This window comes from Pongo abelii, chromosome 3, assembly GCF_028885655.2.
Source record: "Pongo abelii isolate AG06213 chromosome 3, NHGRI_mPonAbe1-v2.0_pri, whole genome shotgun sequence".
NCBI lineage: Eukaryota > Metazoa > Chordata > Mammalia > Primates > Hominidae > Pongo > Pongo abelii.
The window spans coordinates 210853098-210873104 of record NC_071988.2 but is presented as its reverse complement, the minus strand read 5'-3'; the positions used below and the strand labels follow the sequence as shown (position 1 = coordinate 210873104).

The following is a 20007-nucleotide window of genomic DNA, read 5'->3' as shown; positions in this document are numbered from 1 at the left end:
TTTTGGAAGCCAATTCAAATATCTATTTATGAAGATAAATCTCATAAATGATGTGATTATATTTCTGCTTGGAGTCTGTACAAATTGTAATAATCTAAATATATTTATAGCTTCCTGAAAGAATAAAATATTACTATTTATATCCTGTCTCTGATATCCCCTATGTAGACAAAAAGAGTAAAAACAGGTGAGAGAACTGATTTTAAAATCCTGCAGGAATCACTGTGAAAAATATCTGACAAATACAAGGACATCTGGGCCAAAGTGAAGAAGCACAAAGCACAAAAACCTTACCTTTTAGACCCTGAACATGGCATCAATGTCCCTGCGACCTCCAGGGACCTGAGAACCCAGAGAAGAATATCCTAATTAGAGGAGAGACTTAAGGGTGCGATGACGCCGTGGGAGAAGTGGAGAACATTGCTCTGGAGTACTCCATTCTGAGAGAGAAAGAGAAAGAGGGAGCATCCAGATGTAAGCGCGACTCCGCAGGTTATTACAATTCTTTACTTCAACACAAATCCTAATTTAGAGGTCAAGCACAGAGAAGAAAAATTACAAACATTGAATAGAGAAGAAAAACTGCAGTCAGCTTTGCACCGACCAGAAACAACTGAGTTGAAAAAAAAAAGGCTGTGGATTAAAGAGCTTCATTGAGAGACATGCTGACATTTTGTCTGAGGGCAATCTGCGCAAACCAAATGAGGCTGTAACAATCTGCAGAGAGATGTGTCCCTAGAAAACAGACCCAAGTCGCTGTGCCCACCACTGATAGACTTGATAAAGAAAATGTGGCACATATACACCAGGGAATACTATGCAGCCATACAAAAGGATGAGTTCATGTCCTTTGCAGGGACATGGATGAAGCTGGACACCATCATTCTCAGCAAACTAACACAGGAACAGAAAACCAAACACCGCATGTTCTCACGCATAATTGGGAGTTGAACAATGAGAACACATGGACACAGGGAGGGGAACATCGCACACTGGGGCCTGTCAGAAGTTGGGGGACTAGGGGAGGGATAGCATTAGGAGAAATACCTAATGTAGATGAGGGGTTGATGAGTGCAGCAAACCACCATGGCACGTGTATACCTATGTAACAAACCTGCACGTTTTGCACATGTATCCTAGAACTTAAAAGAAAGAAAAAATAGACCCAAATTGAAGTGCCCTAAATCATCCCTATGTCCCACTAAAGTATCTATATATTAAAAAATAAAACTTTTTTTTTGAGACAGGGTCTTGCTCTGTCACCCAGGCAGGAGTGCAGTGGTGAGGTCTCGGCTCACTGCAACCTCCACCTCCCGGGTTCAAATGGTTCTTCCGCCTCAGCCCCCGGAGTAGCTGGGATTACAGGCGGGCACCATTACGCCCGGCTAATTTTTTGTTTTTAGTAGAGACGGGGTTTCGCCATGTTGGCCAGGCTGGTCGTGAACTCCTGACCTCAGGTGATCCCAAATTGCTGGGATTACAGGCATGAGCCACCACGTCTGGCCAAAAAACAAAACATTTTAAAAGAGATAAATTAGAGTAAATATGTACAACATATATTAACAACAGAACTAATTTCCTGATAAATTAAAATTTCATGAAAGTCAGTAAGAAAAAAAAAACCAGTTATTTAATTATAAATCTGGTCAGAAGAAAAACCAGGCAAGACGTATAAAAGTAGTATAAGGGGGCCGGGCGCAGTGGCTCACACCTATAATCCCAGCACTTTGGGAAGCCGAGGCGGGCAGATCATTTGAGATCAGGTGTTCAAAACTATCCTGGCCAACATGGTGAAACCCCATCTCTACTATAAAAAAATACAAAAATTAGCCAGGCATGGTGGTGCACGCCTATAATCCAGGCTACTCGGGAGGCTAGGCAGGAGAATCGCTTGAGCCTGGGAGGTGGAGGTTGCAGTCAGAAGAGATTGCACCACTGCACTCCAGCCTGGGTAACAGAGCAAGCCTCCATCTCAAAAAAAAAAAAGTAGTATAAGGGTGGGCACAGTGGCTCATGCCTGATTCCCAGAACTTTGGGAAGTTGAGACAGGCGGATCACTTGAGCCCAAGAGTTCGAGACCAGCCTGGTGTTCTCTAAAACAAACAAACAAACACACGATTAGCTGGGCATGGTGGCTCACACCTGTAGTTCTAGCTACTCAGGAGGCTGAGGTGGGAGGGTAGCTTGAGCCCAGGAGTTCAAGGCTGCAGTGGGCTATGATCATGCCATTGCACTCTAGCCTGGGCAACAGAGTGAGACCCTGTTTCAAAAAAAAAAAAGAGTGGTAGTATATGAGAAGATGATTCCCATTCAGAAAGTGAGATACATTCAGTAGTCGTGTATGAGAAGATGGTAATCCTCATTTATAAATTGAGATCCATTCATTTAAACATTCATTAAGCTTATTGAAGTGAGCCATTTGGCAAAGTCAGAATCCCGCTGCGTGACCATGTTAAACAGGTTGTGGGACAATGGGCAATTATTCTATTGATATGTGGGAACGGAAATTGAAACAGCTTTGGAGAATCAGCTTTGGAGACAAGTTATATTTTATCCAGGGATTTCACTCCTAATAGAAGCTAGAGCTACACTTGCAAAGAGACTTGTTATTAAAAATTATGGTACATTCATATAATAATACAATATATCGTCACCAAAAATTAATTAGGCAAGTATGTATGTAATATATATGTAATACTTGTGAGAGTATAGATATGTGAGATATTCGAGATATTGTTTAACTTAAAAAGTAACTGTCAGAGTGTTTATAGAGTAGTTCATTCATGATAAATTTTACATTGTTATATATAACATACTTTCTATGTATAGAAAATAACTGGAAGTCCATGCAAGAAACTGTTTCCTCTGAGAACTGGAATAAGAGTAAAAAGGGACATTTATTTTTCACTTAATCCTTCTCTATTCTGTTCCAAAAATATTTCTTACCAGCATACAAAACCCTCAGAAGAAAAACATTTTTTGGAAATACTTGATGTACTTAAGATAATTTTAGGAAGGCATCCTTAAATATTACTATCTTCTAGTTTTATAATTTTTGTCTGAAGTCAAACTTTGAGAAAATAAAACACATTAATGTTGAAGTTGGTTGTCTCTACTGAGACATACAGATGCATATGAAGTGGTTAACTTATGTAAGTGATGAAAGTAATAAATTTGATAATATTTAGATAAAAACTTTTTTCTCTTAAAGAAAAATATATTTTGCTATGACAAAAAATAAACTTTTATTTCTAATAATCTTCTATGAATCTGTAGCCATTGCAAGCCTGTTTTTGTTTTTATGGTAATAATATCCAAACAAACCAACCAAAAAATATAGAGCAGGGCCAGGATTTGAAACTAAGCACACTAATGATGAATGTCTATTAAACTATAAAATCCCAGTAGAAAAATGATACTATATTAAAAATGGCACTATATAAATAAAAATTTGTATTTATTACTTAAATTATTATTTTACTTTAAAAGGGAAAACATGTTAAACCAATTGATTTGATAGGGGTACCGGACTCTTGCTTTCTTCTGTTCCAGATAGGTAATTTTAGAAACCCCTTTTACAAGTGATATTATTTCTTCATTACTTTAGAAATCTTGGCAAGAAGAGTTTTTGTTTTGTTTTTCTTTTATTTCTTCTACTTTTTTGCAAACCACCTTCATTGTGACTAGGTGTGACAGGAATCAAAGAGGAGCCATGCTGAATAAAACTCCTTGCATGGGCCTCTGGTTGTGCAAAAACCACAATAAATAATAATCCTACTTCTCTCTGGTAGCACTTGCCATATGATAAAATACGCTACATTACTCCAAACAGCAGAAACTCTAAGTTTCTGCATTTGCTGAATAATGAAATTGACAAAAGAGAAATTTATTAAGAAATATAAAACAACTGATGACATTTAAAACATATTTTTATTTAATTCACATATATTTATTATTACCCTCACAAGTTGTTTTTTTTTTTTTTTTTTGAGATTGAGTCTCACTCTGTCGCCCAGGCTGGAGTGCAGTGGTGCAATCTTGGCTCACTGCAAGCTCTGCCTCCCGGGTTCATGCCATTCTCCTGCCTCAGCCTCCCGAGTAGCTGAGACTACAGGCGCCGCCACCACGCCCGGCTAATTTTTTGTATTTTTAGTAGAGACGGGGTTTCACCGTGTTAGCCAGGATGGTCTGGATCTCCTGACCTCGTGATCCACCTGCCTCGGCCTCCCAAAGTGCTGCGATTACAGGTGTGAGCCACCGAGCTCGGCCCTTACCAGTCTTAGTAATTATTATTATTCCCCAAAATGAGTAAGTTGAAGCTTTGAGCATGTCTGATGTTACACAACTAACAAATAGCAGGACTGGGTCTGTCCAACCCCAAGCCTTCTTAATCATGGGGCCACATTCATGGAGATGAAGCCTTGGTCTACAAACCTGTAAAATTCTACCTTAGTTAATAGGAAAACAAGAACTCCAAAATGCTCATATATATTCTGATTATATGACAATTAAATTTACTTTTTTTCTTAGAGAGCTTTTCCCTTTAACTACTGGGTGATCAATATTTATCTCCCATGTCCCATATTGGTATGTTTTTTACTATAAAAGTATAAGTACTTTTTTCAGAATAAATGACACTTAAATGTCCAAATTTTGGTATGTTTTGCATATAATAATGCAAATTTAAGTACAAATTAGAGAGAAATGCTTTAATCATATTTGTAACTAAACCAAACTTTTAATTAATTACATTTAAGTTTCCAGTAAATTTTATTACTTAAAAAGTCCGTATAATTCTGGACTAATTATGCTAGCTGATTACCAAAATCCACACTGCTATTAACATGCCTGTATTAATGATATTTTTTTAAAGTTCATTAGCATGGACTATTACATAACGTTCTTCTTGAAATAATCCATTGTTGCTCCTTCCTTTAAGGAAATTGGATCAATTCATTGCAACAAAATATTTCTATATAATCTGAGTAACAGTTGATACCAAACCGTGTCAAATATGTACGAAAGTGAAAGGGGTATTTAAGTGTGATTTTCCTAAAAAGTAGACATCTAAGTCTGTATAAATAAAATGAATATTTCAAAGACTTACTTATTTGCTTCCAGGCATCAGAATTACTCACCACAGTCCATTTTAAGAAGAGCAAGAGTTAACACCTTTCTTGATGTATAAAAGCAATTCAGTGTGAATAAAGTACCCAGTGTATACAGAACATTGACACTTGAGCTAGACAGAAGTGACCAGCATGATTTCCAAATGATCATTTTTATTAGATAACTGAAGTATTATTAAAGAGAATGTTCCAGTCTTTGAAGTGTAAGTGTCTGCCAAACCAGAACCCTGCCCCTTTAATCTGCATTTAATTATATTTTCTTCATGGCTTCTTGGTCTGCTCTTTCTCATACTTAAATAATTTTATTAGTTGTAATGCATCATGAATCTAAGCGTAAATCTGGATGTGAAAGTATTACTAAGAGATATCTCAGCTTAATTCTTTTCCAGGTCGACTCAACATAATTTTAGCAGTTGGGTTTGTTTTCAAAATACATCCCGAATACATTTTCATAACTCCCGGAATTGCATATTTGTCTTTATTTTCTATTCCTACTTTATTAAGCACACCTTTAGATAAAAAATCATGGCCATTTTTTCTTTAGCATCCTCACAGTCACCCCATATTCCATTACAGGGGGGCCTCTCTATTGCTGTCTAATGAATATAACTTATCACACTCTCTATTTGGTTTTGACTTTGGAAATTTCTGCATGGTGAAAGTTCTTATATTTGCGTTTGCTTATTTGAAATCACCAAATATTCAGTTAAAATAATAAAAGTCAAAGTATGTTTTATGAGCATTCAGAATGATGGAATATACTTGATAATTTGGACTAATCTTATGGAGTAAATTTGTCTTTGGCATAATGATCTCAAGAGTTTCCTTTACACTTAGTGCTGTCTTAAAAAAAACACTCTATAGCAAAACAATTTGAGATTAATCAAAATTAATATTAATTGGCCTAAACTTATTAAACTGAACATTTTACTGTTAAGTAAATCATACCTCAATATTAAGTTCATCCATTTATCCACCTATCCATCCACCCATCCATCCAGCCATCCCAAGTCTTCTTTACTGGAGACCAGTCTTCGATCACAAGCTATCTAGGAATTCCACTCAAACCTGCTTCTGCACGTTGGACACAGTGTACGCTACTGGTGGCAAGTTACTAGCATCTGAGGACTCTGCTGTTGGCTGAGAAAGTTTTATCCTACTCAAGGGAAACTCCTCTTTCCTCTTGGCCACACACGTCCCCAAGTAAAGGCAGCCTGCATCTGAAGTCAGGTTGGGTGTAGTTCAAGGAAGGGGAGGACCTTTTATTGGCTGCATTTTCATAGACTTTGTTCTCTTCTTCAAGGGCCTCTATGAAAATTCATATGTTGAGAATTGCACCTTAAAATCTGGGACTGAGTAACAACACCTTATAAACCAGTTGGCCTCAATGGTATGTTTCTTGTTTCCTGTCTTTCCTAGTTAAAATTGTTCTTTTCTATAGAAACAATATACCTTCTTAATTTCTAGCTTCATGCTAGATTTCTCTATCTGTCTTACTGAGCATGGGGTAAGTAAGAGCATTCAATGATCAAAAATACAAGTTAAATAAAAGATAATGCAATTTTTCAGATGAGAAAACTAAAAGTCAAGTACTTGAAGTGCATATACATAACTAGAGTAGCATTTAGAGAGAAAAAATATTAATTGACCTGATATTATAAATATATTTTTATACTTTTCAAAGTGTGCACACACCACACTTATGCACATAAAATTTAACCAACATTTGCATATATGCCAAATACTGTTTTACACGCCTCATAAATATTAACTCATTTAATCCTCATGATAAACTAGAACACAGATACTATTATTAGGTAGCTTTACAGATGGAAGTGTAAAGAGGTTTGCCTATGGTTATGAAAACAGTAAGTGATTTGAACCTCTATGTCATACTGAGTATCATGGTCTAGAAAAAGTAAGCTTACAACGTAGGCCAGATAAATATTATCATCTCCATTGGGGAAATGCACAAATCCAGGCAGGGAGCATTTAAATGTTTGGCTCAAGGGTACTTGAATAGATTGGAGTTATTCCAGGAACCCATAATGAAGGTTAGTTCTGATTCCTGTCCAATTTTTTTCCCATTATGTTATATTGCCAAAGTTTCTGCAGTTTTGATAATCACACCAAGCAAATAGGAGTTTGTTAAATTATTTCTCCAAGATATAATTTATTGATATTAAATTTTAGCATTAGAATAAATGTTTATGAAAACACAATCAGGATGCAAAATAAAAAAAAAACTGAATTTAGTACATAAATGATATGAACAAAATGCATAAAGTACCAAGCTTCAAATGCAGTATTTCAGATCAATAGTTTATACCATTTTAATTCAACAAATGTCTATTGAATGCTTAATATATTCATGGGCTATAGAATAAAACTAAAAAACAGAGGAGATATAATCCCTGACTTCAAGTTACGAATCATCAGACAAGCACATAGGATTCTATCATTTTTTTTTATCTTAGGAAGGAAAATAAAATGATTTTGAAGACACTCAGGAACAGGTATGGTTTAATATAGGGCTTGGATTATTTTTTCCTTTCCTAGTTGTACCGTATAAATAACGATGAAATTGAAATAAGAAAATACGGTGCTGAATCACAGCAATATATGATCTTAATCAAATCCTGTAATCTCTTTTATATTCAGATTATCCATTGTTAAAATATGATTCATAATGCTTACCTCAAAAGTTAGGAAAATAAAATACTATATAAAGGATTGTGTAAACCATAGCATGCTGTAAAAACTGAATTAGATCATCTAAGTGAAATTAATATTTACATTTAAAGCATAGAAACCTATTTGTAGTCAATTACACCTTACTATTACCTGAGGAAAATGCAAAGGAAGATTCATTGCAGTGTACCTGTGGAGATCCACAGGCTGTGCCAGAGACTGTAAATAACATAATCTCAATTACTCTTCATCATGCCTCTATAAGTGGTCATCGCATAATATGAGGAAGCTGAGTGTCAACGTGACTCTATGACATCTTTGAGGTCATAGCATTAGAACGTAGCAGAACTTAGGTCTCATTTCAAACTTAGGTCTTTCTAGCTGGAAAAGCTCTTTCCATACCTCCATGCCGTCTCAGCAATCTGTGTTGGCTGAATTTCTTAAGATGTGTTAATATTTTTAAGTGTGATAAAATATACCTATATAAAAGTTACATAAGTTATCTGAGGTCAGGAGTTTGAGAACAGTCTGGGCAAACTGATGAAACTTTGCCTCTACTAAAAATACAAAAATTAGCCAGATGTGGTGGCAGGTGCCTGTAGTCCCAGCTACTCGGGAGGCTGAGGCAGGAGAATCACTTGCACCCGGGATGCAGAGGTTGTAGTGAGCTGAGATCGCACCACTGCACTCCAGTCTGGGCGACAGAGTGAGACTCTGTCTCAAAAAAAAAAGTTATAAGCCAGGTGCAGTGCCTCATGCCTGTAATCCCAGCACTTTGGAGGTCAAGGCGGGCGGATCATGAAGTCAGGAGTTGAAGATCAGCCTGGCCAACATGGTGAAACCCCATCTCTAACTAAAATACAAAAATTAGCCGGGTGTGGTGGCCCGTAATCCCACAGGTGGTAGCCTGTAATCCCAGCTACTCGGGAAGCTGAGGCAGGAGAATCTCTTGACCCAGGAGGTGGGGGTTGCAGTGAGCCAAGATGGTACCACTTCACTCCAGCCTGGGTGACAGAGACTCCAACTCAAAAAAAAAAAAATTATATAAATTATCATCCTAACCATTTCTAAAAGTACAGTTCAGTGAACAACATTACATTGTTGTGCAACCATCATCAATATCCATCTCCAGAACCCTTTTAATCTTGTAAAACTGAAACTCTAACCATTAAACAAGAAATCACCATTGCCTCTCCACCAGCTGCTGACAACCCCCATTCTATTTTCTGTCTCTATGAATGTGACTACTCTAAGTACACTGTGTAAGTGGGATGATTAGTGAAACACCAGTTCAGTCTAGGTTCTTCTACTGGCTGCACAGAAAGCCAAGAACTGAGACGATGAGTATTGCCAAGGAAGAAGGCTTTAATCAGGTGCTGCAGCCGAGGAGATGGGAACTCAGTCTCAAATCCATCTCTCTGACCAACTACAACTAGGAGTTTATATAGCAGGGAAGGAATGTAACAATGTGTAAGGAAACAGGAACTCATGAGGGGCAAGGGAGCGATCTTGATGAATGAGGGGTCTGGCATCTCACTGGATGTGGTAACTGGGTGAGTTTCAGTTCTTTAATACTTTTTTTTGAGAGGCCTGAAGGTCATTTCCTGAAGAAGGAACTCAGAAAAAACAAATATAAGTTTCAAACTTTAATACCAAAGGGGTCAATTTCTATGTTCATCAAAAAATTTTAAAAAATGGGACTATTGGGTCTGTTTCAGAATCATACAGTATTTATCCTTTTATGACTGGCTTATTTCACTCAACATAATGACCTACAGTTGTAGCATGTGTCAGAATTTCCTTCCATTTTAAGGCTGAAAATATTTTATTGTAAGTAAATGTCATATTTTGTTTATTCCGCCAGCAATGAACACTTGGCTTACTTCCACCTTTTGACTATTGTTAGTAATGCTGCTTATGAACATAGGTGCAAAAATATCTGTACAAGTGCTTCATTTTAATTATTTTTGATATATACCCAGAAGTGAAATCACTGCATCATATGGTAATTCTATTTTTAATTTTTTGAGTAACCACCATACTGTTTTCCATAGTGGCTGCACCATTTTATCTCCCACCAAAAATGCAAAAGTTTTCCAGTTTATCCACATCCTTGCCAATGCTTGTTATTTTCTGATTTTTTTTAATAGTAGCAATCCTAACGGGTATAAAGTGGTGTCTCAGTGTTTTGCCAGTCAGGGTTTTGACTTCCATTTCTCTAACAATTAGTGATATCAAGCATCTCTTCATGTGCTTATTAGCTATGTGTGTATCTTTTTTGTAGAGATGTCTATTCAAGGCCTTTGTCAATGGTTTAATTAGGTTGTGTGTGTGTGTGTGTGGTAAGAGTTCTTTATATATTCTGAATAATAACTCTAATCAGTTATATTATTTGCAAATGTTTCCCATTTTATGGCTTGCCTTTTCACTCTGTTGATTATAGCCTGTTTTGCACAGAAGTTTTTAACTTTGGTGTAGTCCAATTTACTTATTTTTCTTCATTATCTATGCTTTTATTGTCATATCCAAATAATCAATGCAAAATCCAGTGTCATGAAGCTTTCCCCTTATATTTTTGTTTAAGACTTTTATAGTTTTATCTCTTATGGGTTAGGTCTTTGATCCATTTTTAGTTAACTTTTTGTATATAGTCTGCGGTAATGCTTCAACTTAACTCTTTTGCATGTGGTTATCTTGTTTTCTCAGGACCACTGGTTGAAAAGACTGCCCTTTCCCTATTGAATGTTCTTGGCACCCTTGTTGAAATCATTTGACCATGTATGTGAAGGTTTATTTCTAGGCTCTCTATTCCATTTTGTTGGTCTATACTCCTGTCTTTATGACAATAACCACTGTTTTGATTACTGTAAATTTGCAGTGAGTTTTTAAATCATGAAGTACGAGACCTCTAACCTTGTTTTTCTATTTCAAGATTATTTTGGCTATTATAGATTCATTTAATTTCCATTTGAATTTAACAATGAATTCTTCCATGTCTGCAAAAAAGGTTGAGATTTTGATAGGGATTGCATTGAATCTGTAGATCATTTTGGGGAGCACTAATATCTTAACAATATAAGTCTTCTAATTCATGAATATTGATGTCTTTCCACTTATGTATATATTTCTTTTATAGTTTTCAGTGTACAAGTCTTTTGCCTCAGTGGTTAAGTTTGTTCTTAAGTGTTTTATTCTTTTTAATGCTATTGTAAATTGAATTTTCTTAATTTCCTTTGGGTTATTCATCATTAATACATAGAAATGCAATTGATTTTTGTGTGTTGATTTTGAATTCTGCTACTTTGCTAAATTCATTTTTATGTAATAATTATGGTTTTCTACACATAAGATTATGTGATCTGTGAACAGAGATAAATTTACTTCTTCCTTTCTCATGTGGATGACTTTTATTTCTTTTTTTTGCCTAATTACTCCAGGTAGGACTTCTAATCCTAAGTAGAACAGAAATGGTGAAAGAGGGCATCCTTGTCTCGCTCCTCTTGATCTTAGAGGGAGACCGTTCAGTCTTTAACCACTGAGTACGATGTTAGTTGTGGGGTGTTTATATTTGGCCCTTACTGTGTTGACAAAGTTTCCTTCTATTACTAGTTGTTGAGTGTTTTGTAATAGAGCATCTTGTCAAATTTTTTCTTTCTGCATCAGTTGAGATAATCACATGGTTTTTGTCCTTCATTCTGTGAATGTAGGGCATTACTTTGATTTTCATATATTGAACCATTCTTGCATTCCAGGACTAAAGCCCACTTTGTCATGATGTAAAATCCTTTTAATGTGTTGTGAATTCTGATTGCTAGTATTTTCTTGAGGATTTCTGCATCAGTATTAATCAGGGATATTGGTCTGTACTTTCTTTTCTTGTAGTGTATTTGTCTGATTTTGGTATCAGGGTAAATCTGGTCTCGTAGATTGAGTTTGGCAGTACTCCCTCCATTGGCTTTTTATTACGTTTGAGAAGGATTTGTTTTCATTGTTCTTTAAATGTTTGCTACAATTATCCAGTGAAGCCATCTAGCCCTTAGCTTTTCTTCGCTGGGAGGTTATTACAGAGTTAATTTCCTTACTGTAAGTCTGTTGAGATATTCTGATTCTTCATGATTCAATCTTGGCCATTTGTGTCTTTCTAGGAATTTGTCCATCTCACCTAAGATGTTCAGTTTGTTGGTATACAATTGTTCACAGTACTTTTTTACAATCCTTTTTATTTCCGCAAAATTGGTAGTAATGTCTCCTTTCACTTCTGATTTTCAGTTTTTTGTCTTCTTTCTTCCTTAATCATTCTAGCAAAGATTTCTCAATTTTGTTAACCTTTTTAAAGAACCAATTCTTTGTGTAAAAAGTTTAATATTTATATTAACTTTACTATTTTGTTTTTATTCAAATTTATTAGCTTGAAAATACATTTGTGTATTAAAATTAAAAGATACGGCTGAGTGCAATGGCCTATGCCTGTAATCCCAGCACTTTGGGAGGCTGAGGCAGGCAGATCGTCTGAGGTCAGGAGTTTGAGACCAGCCTGGCCAATGTGGCAAAACCCTGTCTCTACTGAAAATCAAAAAAAAAAAAGGCTGGATATGGTGGCTCATGCCTGCAGCCCCAGCTACTTGGTAAGCTGAGGCAGGAGAATCACTTGAACCCGGGAGGCGGAGGTTGCAGTGAGCCGAGACTGCACCACGGCACTCCAGCCTGGGTGACAGAGCGAGACTCTGTCTCAAAAAATACGTGTGTGTGTATATATAATACAACTAATCATACATTTAGTAAATGGCACACCCGGGATTAAATACAAGCTTTCCTGACTTAAGGGCCATGATCTGCTCACCCAATATATTGTATTGTGTCTGGAATTTATTCCTTCTGGTGGATTCTTGGTCTCGCTGACTTCAAGAATGAAGCCACCAACTCTCACTGTGAGCGTTACAGCTCATAAAGGCAGTGCAGACCCAAAGAGTGAGCAGCAGCCAAGATTTATTGTGAAGCATGAAAGAAACCTTCCACAGGGAAAGGTACCCAAACCGGTTGCTGCTGCTGGCTCTGGTGGCCAGCTTTTATTCCCTTATTTGGCCCTGCCCACGTCCTGCTGATTGGCCCATTTTACAGAGTGCTGATTGGTCCATTTTACAGAGTGCTGATTGGTCCGTTTTTACAGAGTGCTGATTGGTGCATTTACAAACCTTTAGCTAGACACAGAGTGCTGATTGGTGCGTTTATAACCCTCTAGCTAGACAGAAAAGTTCTCCAAGTCCCCACACGACTCAGAAGCCCAGCTGGCTTCACCTCTCAGTATGTAGCTTTCTAACTCCACTTTTAAAACCTTAAATATCATATTTAATATAACTGATGGTACGGTAAAAGATGAGGTTGTTTAAAAAATAAAATCATCATTCAGTGAACATGCTTACTTTTAACACATAACTGAGGCAACAGACAATTATGAAACTACCCAGATATGTAGATCCCAGGGAAGAGGCAGGACCAACAACTTAGAAAGCAGGTCAGTAAAAATGTTGTTCCTAAAGACAGACTAAGTCTATACTAGTGTGTACATAGGGGAATGGGAGAGCTTGACAGGACTGTGTTTGCCTCTGCCATTTTGGGGCTCCATCCCCAGTACCACTTTTCTTAGCAATAGTGGACTTATTCCTGTGAAATGTCAATTTGTTCTACAGAGCAATTTCTCTCCAAAACTTTACAGACAACATTTTCCAGGATAAAATGAATAGTTATAGAATGAGTATTATATGGCCAAATCTGTAAAACGCCTCTTAAAAATCAGGCAAGGCTCCATCTGTATGTGTATGTGCCAGACCTGTCATTTCTATCAGTATTTGTCAAAGGATTTCCAGACGATTAGCATAGTTGGCATTCGTTTAATTAACACTAGAGCTTGTAAATCAAAGTGAAGACTTAAATGTACCCTGTGAGACTCATGTTTCTCACTGCTAAGAATAATTGCACTTTCTAAAGAACTGAAAATTGGCAACTAAGAGTACAAATTTGGATAATTTCACAACAGTTGTTATGCCTATTATCTTCTTCTAAAAAATACGTAAAATATTTTATTATCTGCAATTAGTTGACACAAATTTTATAGAATTGGGAATATTGATATTTTTATCTTAAATTTTACATATTTGGTTTATATTCATATTGCCCAGCAATTATATTTAAAAGCAGAACTTAATCCTCACTCATAAAATCATATAATCATTTAGTTAGGAGGAAGACTAGGGGTTTTCTTGTTCTGCTTTGGAGAGATCTACCCACTGTTTTAATACAATCTTATTTAAAAGGCTCTTCAGTAACCAAAAATTTGCAGCCTCTTTTTTTTTTTTTTCCAGTGCTAAGTCATTTTAAGGTCAGTTTTGTACCTTTATCAGATGGGCATTCTTTCTTTCTATTATTTAATAACATGTTCTCTAGTAGTTTTGTTTTGTTTTTGAGACGAAGTCTCGCTCTGTCGCCTAGGATGCAGTGCAGTGGCGCGATCTCTGGTCATTGCAAGCTCCGCCTCTGGGCCTCAAGCGATTCTCCTGCCTCAGCCTCCCGAGTAGCTGGGACTACAGGCGCCCACCACCACGCCCGGCTAATTTTTTGTATTTTTAGTAGAGATGGGGTTTCACTATGTTGGCCAGGCTGGTCTCGATCTCATGACCTCGAGTACTCCTGCCTCGGCTTCCCAAATTACTAGGATTACAGGCGTGAGCCACCGCGCCCAGCCCGTGTTCCCTAGTTTGTGGAGATTTCATAAATTTATCAGCGTGTCCAGTTTCGAAGTCTTTGTGTTGCTCTGTGCCAGCAGGGGGCGCCAGTGAATCTGATCCAGGGGTATCATTCAATCCCAAAGCCTGGCGTGAAACACAGCGCTGGAACATGTGAGGGAAACGAGTTTGCTCAAAGATCACCATCCCTTAGATCTGTTCTGTCTTTGGCTTCAGTGGAGCAAGTCACAGGACCACCATTCTCCCAATCATCAAGCTTGGGTTCAGCGTCCTCTTTTCTCCTTTGGACTCATATGTCATCGGCTCTAATTTACCGGATATTGCCTTCCTCCTATCTGTTCACATTGCCATTGTCTTCACCAGCCCCTGCTTGGCACATGGCAGTAAACACTGAACACATCTCCTTTCTTCAGCTTATGTCTCTAATCAAGTCTTCATGCTTCTTAGTGTGGATTCTTCCTTACTCTCTATTTTTGCCTTTAGTGGTTGATTGATCTTATTGTTCTTTGCGAACCACAATATGTTTACATTTGAAAATTAATTACCAACTTGAAAATTAAGAGTTTTGCATGAAATTCTAGATTTTTAGGTTCTTAAAATGTAACCAAATACCCCATTTTTCTTTTTCCTTTTTTTTTTTTAAGATGGAGTTTTGCTCTTGTTGCCCAGGCTGGAGCACAGTGGCACGATCTCAGCTCACTGCAACCTCCACCTCCCAGGTTCAAGCGATTCTCCTGCCTCAGCCTCCCGAGTAGTTGGGATTACAGGCACCTGCCGCCACACCTAGCTAATTTTTGTATTTTTAGTAGAGACGGGGTTTCACCATGTTGGCCAGGCTGCTCTCGAACTCCTGACCTCATGATCCGCCTGCCTTGGCCTCCCAAAGTGCTGGGATTACAGACGTGAGCCACTGCCCCTGGCCCCAAGTTCCCCCTATTTTCCTACGGGTGGTTTAATTATGTTTTTCCCTCTCACTCTGTTTTCTCCTTTCCCTGGCTCTCTGCTTTCTGCTTAGCTCTGCTGAAATGCATATATAATCTCTCACCTCTCTCTCACAGGACATTGCCTACACAGCAAGTTCCTCTAACTTTGTGCTCCAAGACAGATCTCTCCTCCAGAGCTGACGGTGGATTTACAGACCAAAGCATGTCCCCATGGAACTCTCACCTCCAGCGGCGTGCCTCAGAACTGCCATCCTCCAGGAGTGACCTAGGAACTCACACCCACCAGGACAGCACGTCGAAAGCATGACCACTTGGCTACTTTTACAACTTAACCCTGCACAGGAAGGTGCCAGCTCAACTGCCTGGTAGGTAACTGACCAGAAGCAGTGGGACGCCTGCCCTTGCTCATTTCCTCCCTTACCCTATGAAAATGCCCACTTTTTGCAACAAAGGAGAAGCGGCACATTCAAAGGGGGGATGCTTTGTGCCCCTCCCCCCAAGCTAGCTTCGGAATAAATTCACTTATTTTGGATCAGATTTCCCTCTTGTTAATTGGACTGTACGTGCAGTGAGCAAGTAACCTGCATTTCAGTTACAAATTACAGAAGACCTGGCCACTCAGAGTAGATAGCCTCATCTAGTTTCAGATCAGAGAGAGCAATGAAAGTTTCTGCTTTTTTAAAAAAACAAACAAAAAAACCTGGCTTGTCTTGAGACTAGGAGAATCTGCATTCTACCCCTTTTTGGCATGACTTAAACTTACTACCAGTGTAAAGCCTTAACTTGTTCTCAGATACAAACAAGCTCTTAAGACCAAAGGCTGCCTGAGCAGCTTATTGCACGGAGGAAGTAGAAGAGAAAAGATTATGTGAATATCATGCAAGTTGTAATGAAGAATAAAAACAGGAAAGTATTAATCCAAGATGTGATTTTCCCTATGTAATCAAGAATTTAGTCATTCTTACTCCATGAGGCAGGTAAGTACGGAGGAAGGTAACGGTGGCCAGAAGATTCCCTTTAGTAAACATCTCCTCAGGGATCTGTGAAGTCAGGAATCTCAGCTCCTGTTACAAATCAAAGGCCATTAATTACCATGGTGTCTGAAGTTGTCAATAGCCCACCCCTTTAATTCTCATATAATCACTTCAATTATTGTGCTCATTGTATGTAGTTATTGCTTGTCTCCTCCCACAGAATGTAAGACCCATGACAGAAGAGACCATATCCATCTTTTTAGAGAAGTCCTTGACCTATAATACTCATTCAAAAATGGTTATGGAATTGATGAATTCTACAACCCGAAAAAAAAGTTAATACTCTGTCTTCTGAAAAACAAAAACAATACAAAACAAGTGCATTATCTTCAATGGCCTGCAGTATAATAATATTAAAACCTGTAGCTTTATTTTCAAGGTCTTGAGGACCTGAATGATCTGGTCCAAATCTAGTATCCTGTGTTTCTTTCCAAATCCTTCTGTCTAGACATCCTGTGCTCCAGCTACAGAAAGTACTTTCATTCCCTTGGCTTATTCTTTTTTTTGTTTTTTGTTTTTTGTTTTTTTTGAGAGAGAGAGTCTCTCTCTGTCGCCCAGGCTGGAGTGCAGTGGCACGATCTCGGCTCACTGCAACCTCTGCCTCCCGGGTTGAAGCGATTCTCCTGCCTCAGCCTCCCGAGTAGCTGGGACTACAAGCGCGCACCACCATGCCCGGCTAATTTTTTGTATTTTTAGTAGAGATGGGGTTTCACCGTGTTAGCCAGGATGGTCTCGAACTCCTGACCTTGTGATCCACCCGCCTTGGCTTCCGAAAGTGCTGGGATTACAGGCGTGAGCCACCATGCCCGGCCCAGGTTATTCTTTTAAACTGTTCAGACCATCTCACATTGCATCCTTTGCTCATGCACTGTTTTGCTCAATCTTTACCTTTTCTCTTCCACATCATCTTGCAAGAACCACCCGGATGGTATGTTCTCACTGACGTTTCCACTATTCCCCTTAGAATGAACCTCTCCTCTGATTTCCTGTGGTATATCACAACATGCATTTTAATCTTTCCCACACTTACTGAGTTTTATTACTCTCTCCTCCATCTAGCTGGAAACTCATTGCAAAGAGAGAGATTTGGATATCCACCTTCCTGTCGACTTGCCCAGATGTCTATCATGGTGCCTTCCGTATCCCAGGAGGAGGATGAACACTGGCAGGCATGCCCAGCTGAAAGCTGATTCAGTGAGAACACTGGCAGGCATGCCTAGCTGAAAGCTGATGCACTGAGGCCTGCTCCCTGCTAAGGCTGTAATTCTTCACCCCACGAATCTTCATTCTGGTCTTCAAGTATTCAAGGTGTAGCAGGACGAGTTGCAGACAAAACTCCTCAGACACCAGATTAAAGAAGGAAGAGGTTTTTTATTCGGCCGGGAGTGTTGGCAGACTCCGAAAAAGAAACTCCTAGCCCTTTTAAGGGCTTACAACTCTAAGGGGTCTATGTGAAAAAGTCATAATAGATCAAGTAAGCGTGAGGAACGTGACTGGGGGCTACATACATCAGCTAACAGAACAAAAAGTTTTACAGTGCTTTCTCATACAATGTCTGGAATTTACAGATAACACCAGTAGTTTTGGTCAGGGGTTAATAGCCACCAGGGCCAGGTGGTGGTGCCAAGGTCGTCTAGCTATTTATCTTACTTCTGTTTCTTTCCAACTTTTTGCTTTCTCCCTTTTTCTCCTGTCTTATAAACTAGGGAAAAGGGGAGGTTGGGGAGAAACTGAGAAAGACAACAGGAGAAGTGGTAGCCTCATACCATAAAGGTAAACAGTCAGTTGTAGGCAATAATGTTATGTGACTTCTTCTGTAATTCCGTCTTCTTTTGTGTCTACTTTTGCCTGGGTGGGGGTGGGAGAAAGGTGTGTGAGAAACTCAGGTCCTGATGTCATGGCTCGCTCTTCCTTTTCAACATTCATAGACCCCAGGTCCCAGTGCCCAGAGAGTCTCTTTCTTTTATCTACTCATTATTAACTGGAGATGCAAAGCAGAATCTCCAGCTTGAGGCACCCAGACAGGTGTCTCCTGTCAGAGCTCCATTTCAATGGTACATGTTACGGTTTGAATGTGTCTCCAAAAGTTTATGTGTTGAACACAGGAGTAAATTCATTATCGGGTGAGTGGGTTTGTTATACAAGTGAGTTCAGCTTTCTCTTGCTGTCTCTCTTATGTGCTTTCTTGCACTGCCACCTGGCACCGTGGAAGGATGCCGTGAGAAGCCCCTCACCAGATGCCGGCCCCTAAATCCTGACCTTCTCAGCCTTCAGAACTGTGAGGAAGCAAATTTCTGTTTATTATAAATTACCCATTCTGTGGCATTCTGATATAGCCCCTCGAAACAAAGACAGAACTCCTCTGAGCGTCCACACTCTCCTCCCTGAATCCTGATGAGCATATTGTCTGTCCTCCCTCAGGCACAAGTGAAGCAGCCTACCCTGTGACACAGTGGCTCCTGGCCCTTTGGCATTAGGGAGGGAGACATGGAGCAGGGAGCCCCTGAGTGTGCTGCTTCACAATCCCCAAGTGCTGGGAAGCACTGACAAATAAGATCAGAAGGACAAATGAGAACATGGGGACAAGTTGTGAGATGAGGGGCCTGTGGCTCTGGAATTGTATTTCTGGGAAACTACAAGCAAGCTGTGTGTGTGTGTGTGTGTGTGTGTGTGCATGTATTTGAAAGAAAATAAAAATAGAGAAATTCAATCATACTAGTATCTCCAACTGCTTCTGAGTCTGTGATTAGACCAATGATAATAAATGATAAAGAACTACCATGCATTTATTTATTCAAGAAACATTTACTGAATACCTGCCCTCATTCAAGTAAAAGGCTTAATGGTAGGAAAGTAATATATTAAATAAGTTCAATTTTTGTTACAAAGAAATACAAGACTACCATTAGAGAATACACAGGGGACCTGATGTGTCTGCTCTGTGAGGGAAGGTTCTCCCTAAATATAAAGTTTAAGATGAAACCTGAGGGATAAGTAGCTGTTATGAGAGGGAGGATTAGAGGAACATTACAGTGTAGGGGAAATCTTTGTGTCAAGAGACATTTTGAGGCCGGGCAAGGTGGCGCACGCCTGTAATCCCAGCACTTTGGGAGGCTGAGGCAAGTGGATCACCTAAGGTCAGGAGTTCGCAACCAGCCTGACTAACATGGTGAAACCCCACCTCCACTAAATACAAAAAAATTAGCTGGGCATGGTGGCGCATGCCTGTAATCCGAGCTACTTGGGAGGCTGAGACAGGAGAATCCCTTGTACCTTGGAGGCAGAGGTTGCAGTGAGCCGAGATGGCGCCATTGCACTCCAGCCTGGGCAACAAAAGCAAAACTCCCTCTTAAAAAAAAAAGAAAGATTTTGATCAACCACTAGAATTGAATTGTGGTTGGAGCAGAAAGTAAGAAGAGTGATCGGGCTACTGCGGTGGGTAGGGCTGGAGCATGGAAGCTGTTCTGGA

General features: G+C 39.0%; 1 long non-coding RNA gene across 2 annotated transcripts in view; it reads right to left on the bottom strand.

Moving 5' to 3' along the window:
* Nucleotides 1-17699, bottom strand: part of LOC112133116 (uncharacterized) — a 205103-nt gene extending 187404 nt beyond the window's left edge. Inside the window, exons 1-2 of one of the 2 annotated variants that reach the window (XR_008524928.2) lie at nucleotides 17569-17699; nucleotides 16470-16568 (exon numbers count right to left, since the gene is read on the bottom strand). This is a non-coding gene — a long non-coding RNA (uncharacterized LOC112133116). The remainder of the gene's footprint in view (nucleotides 1-16469; nucleotides 16569-17568) is intronic. The other variant, XR_002914784.2, reaches the window with a different exon arrangement.
* Nucleotides 17700-20007: the final 2308 nt, after the last annotated feature.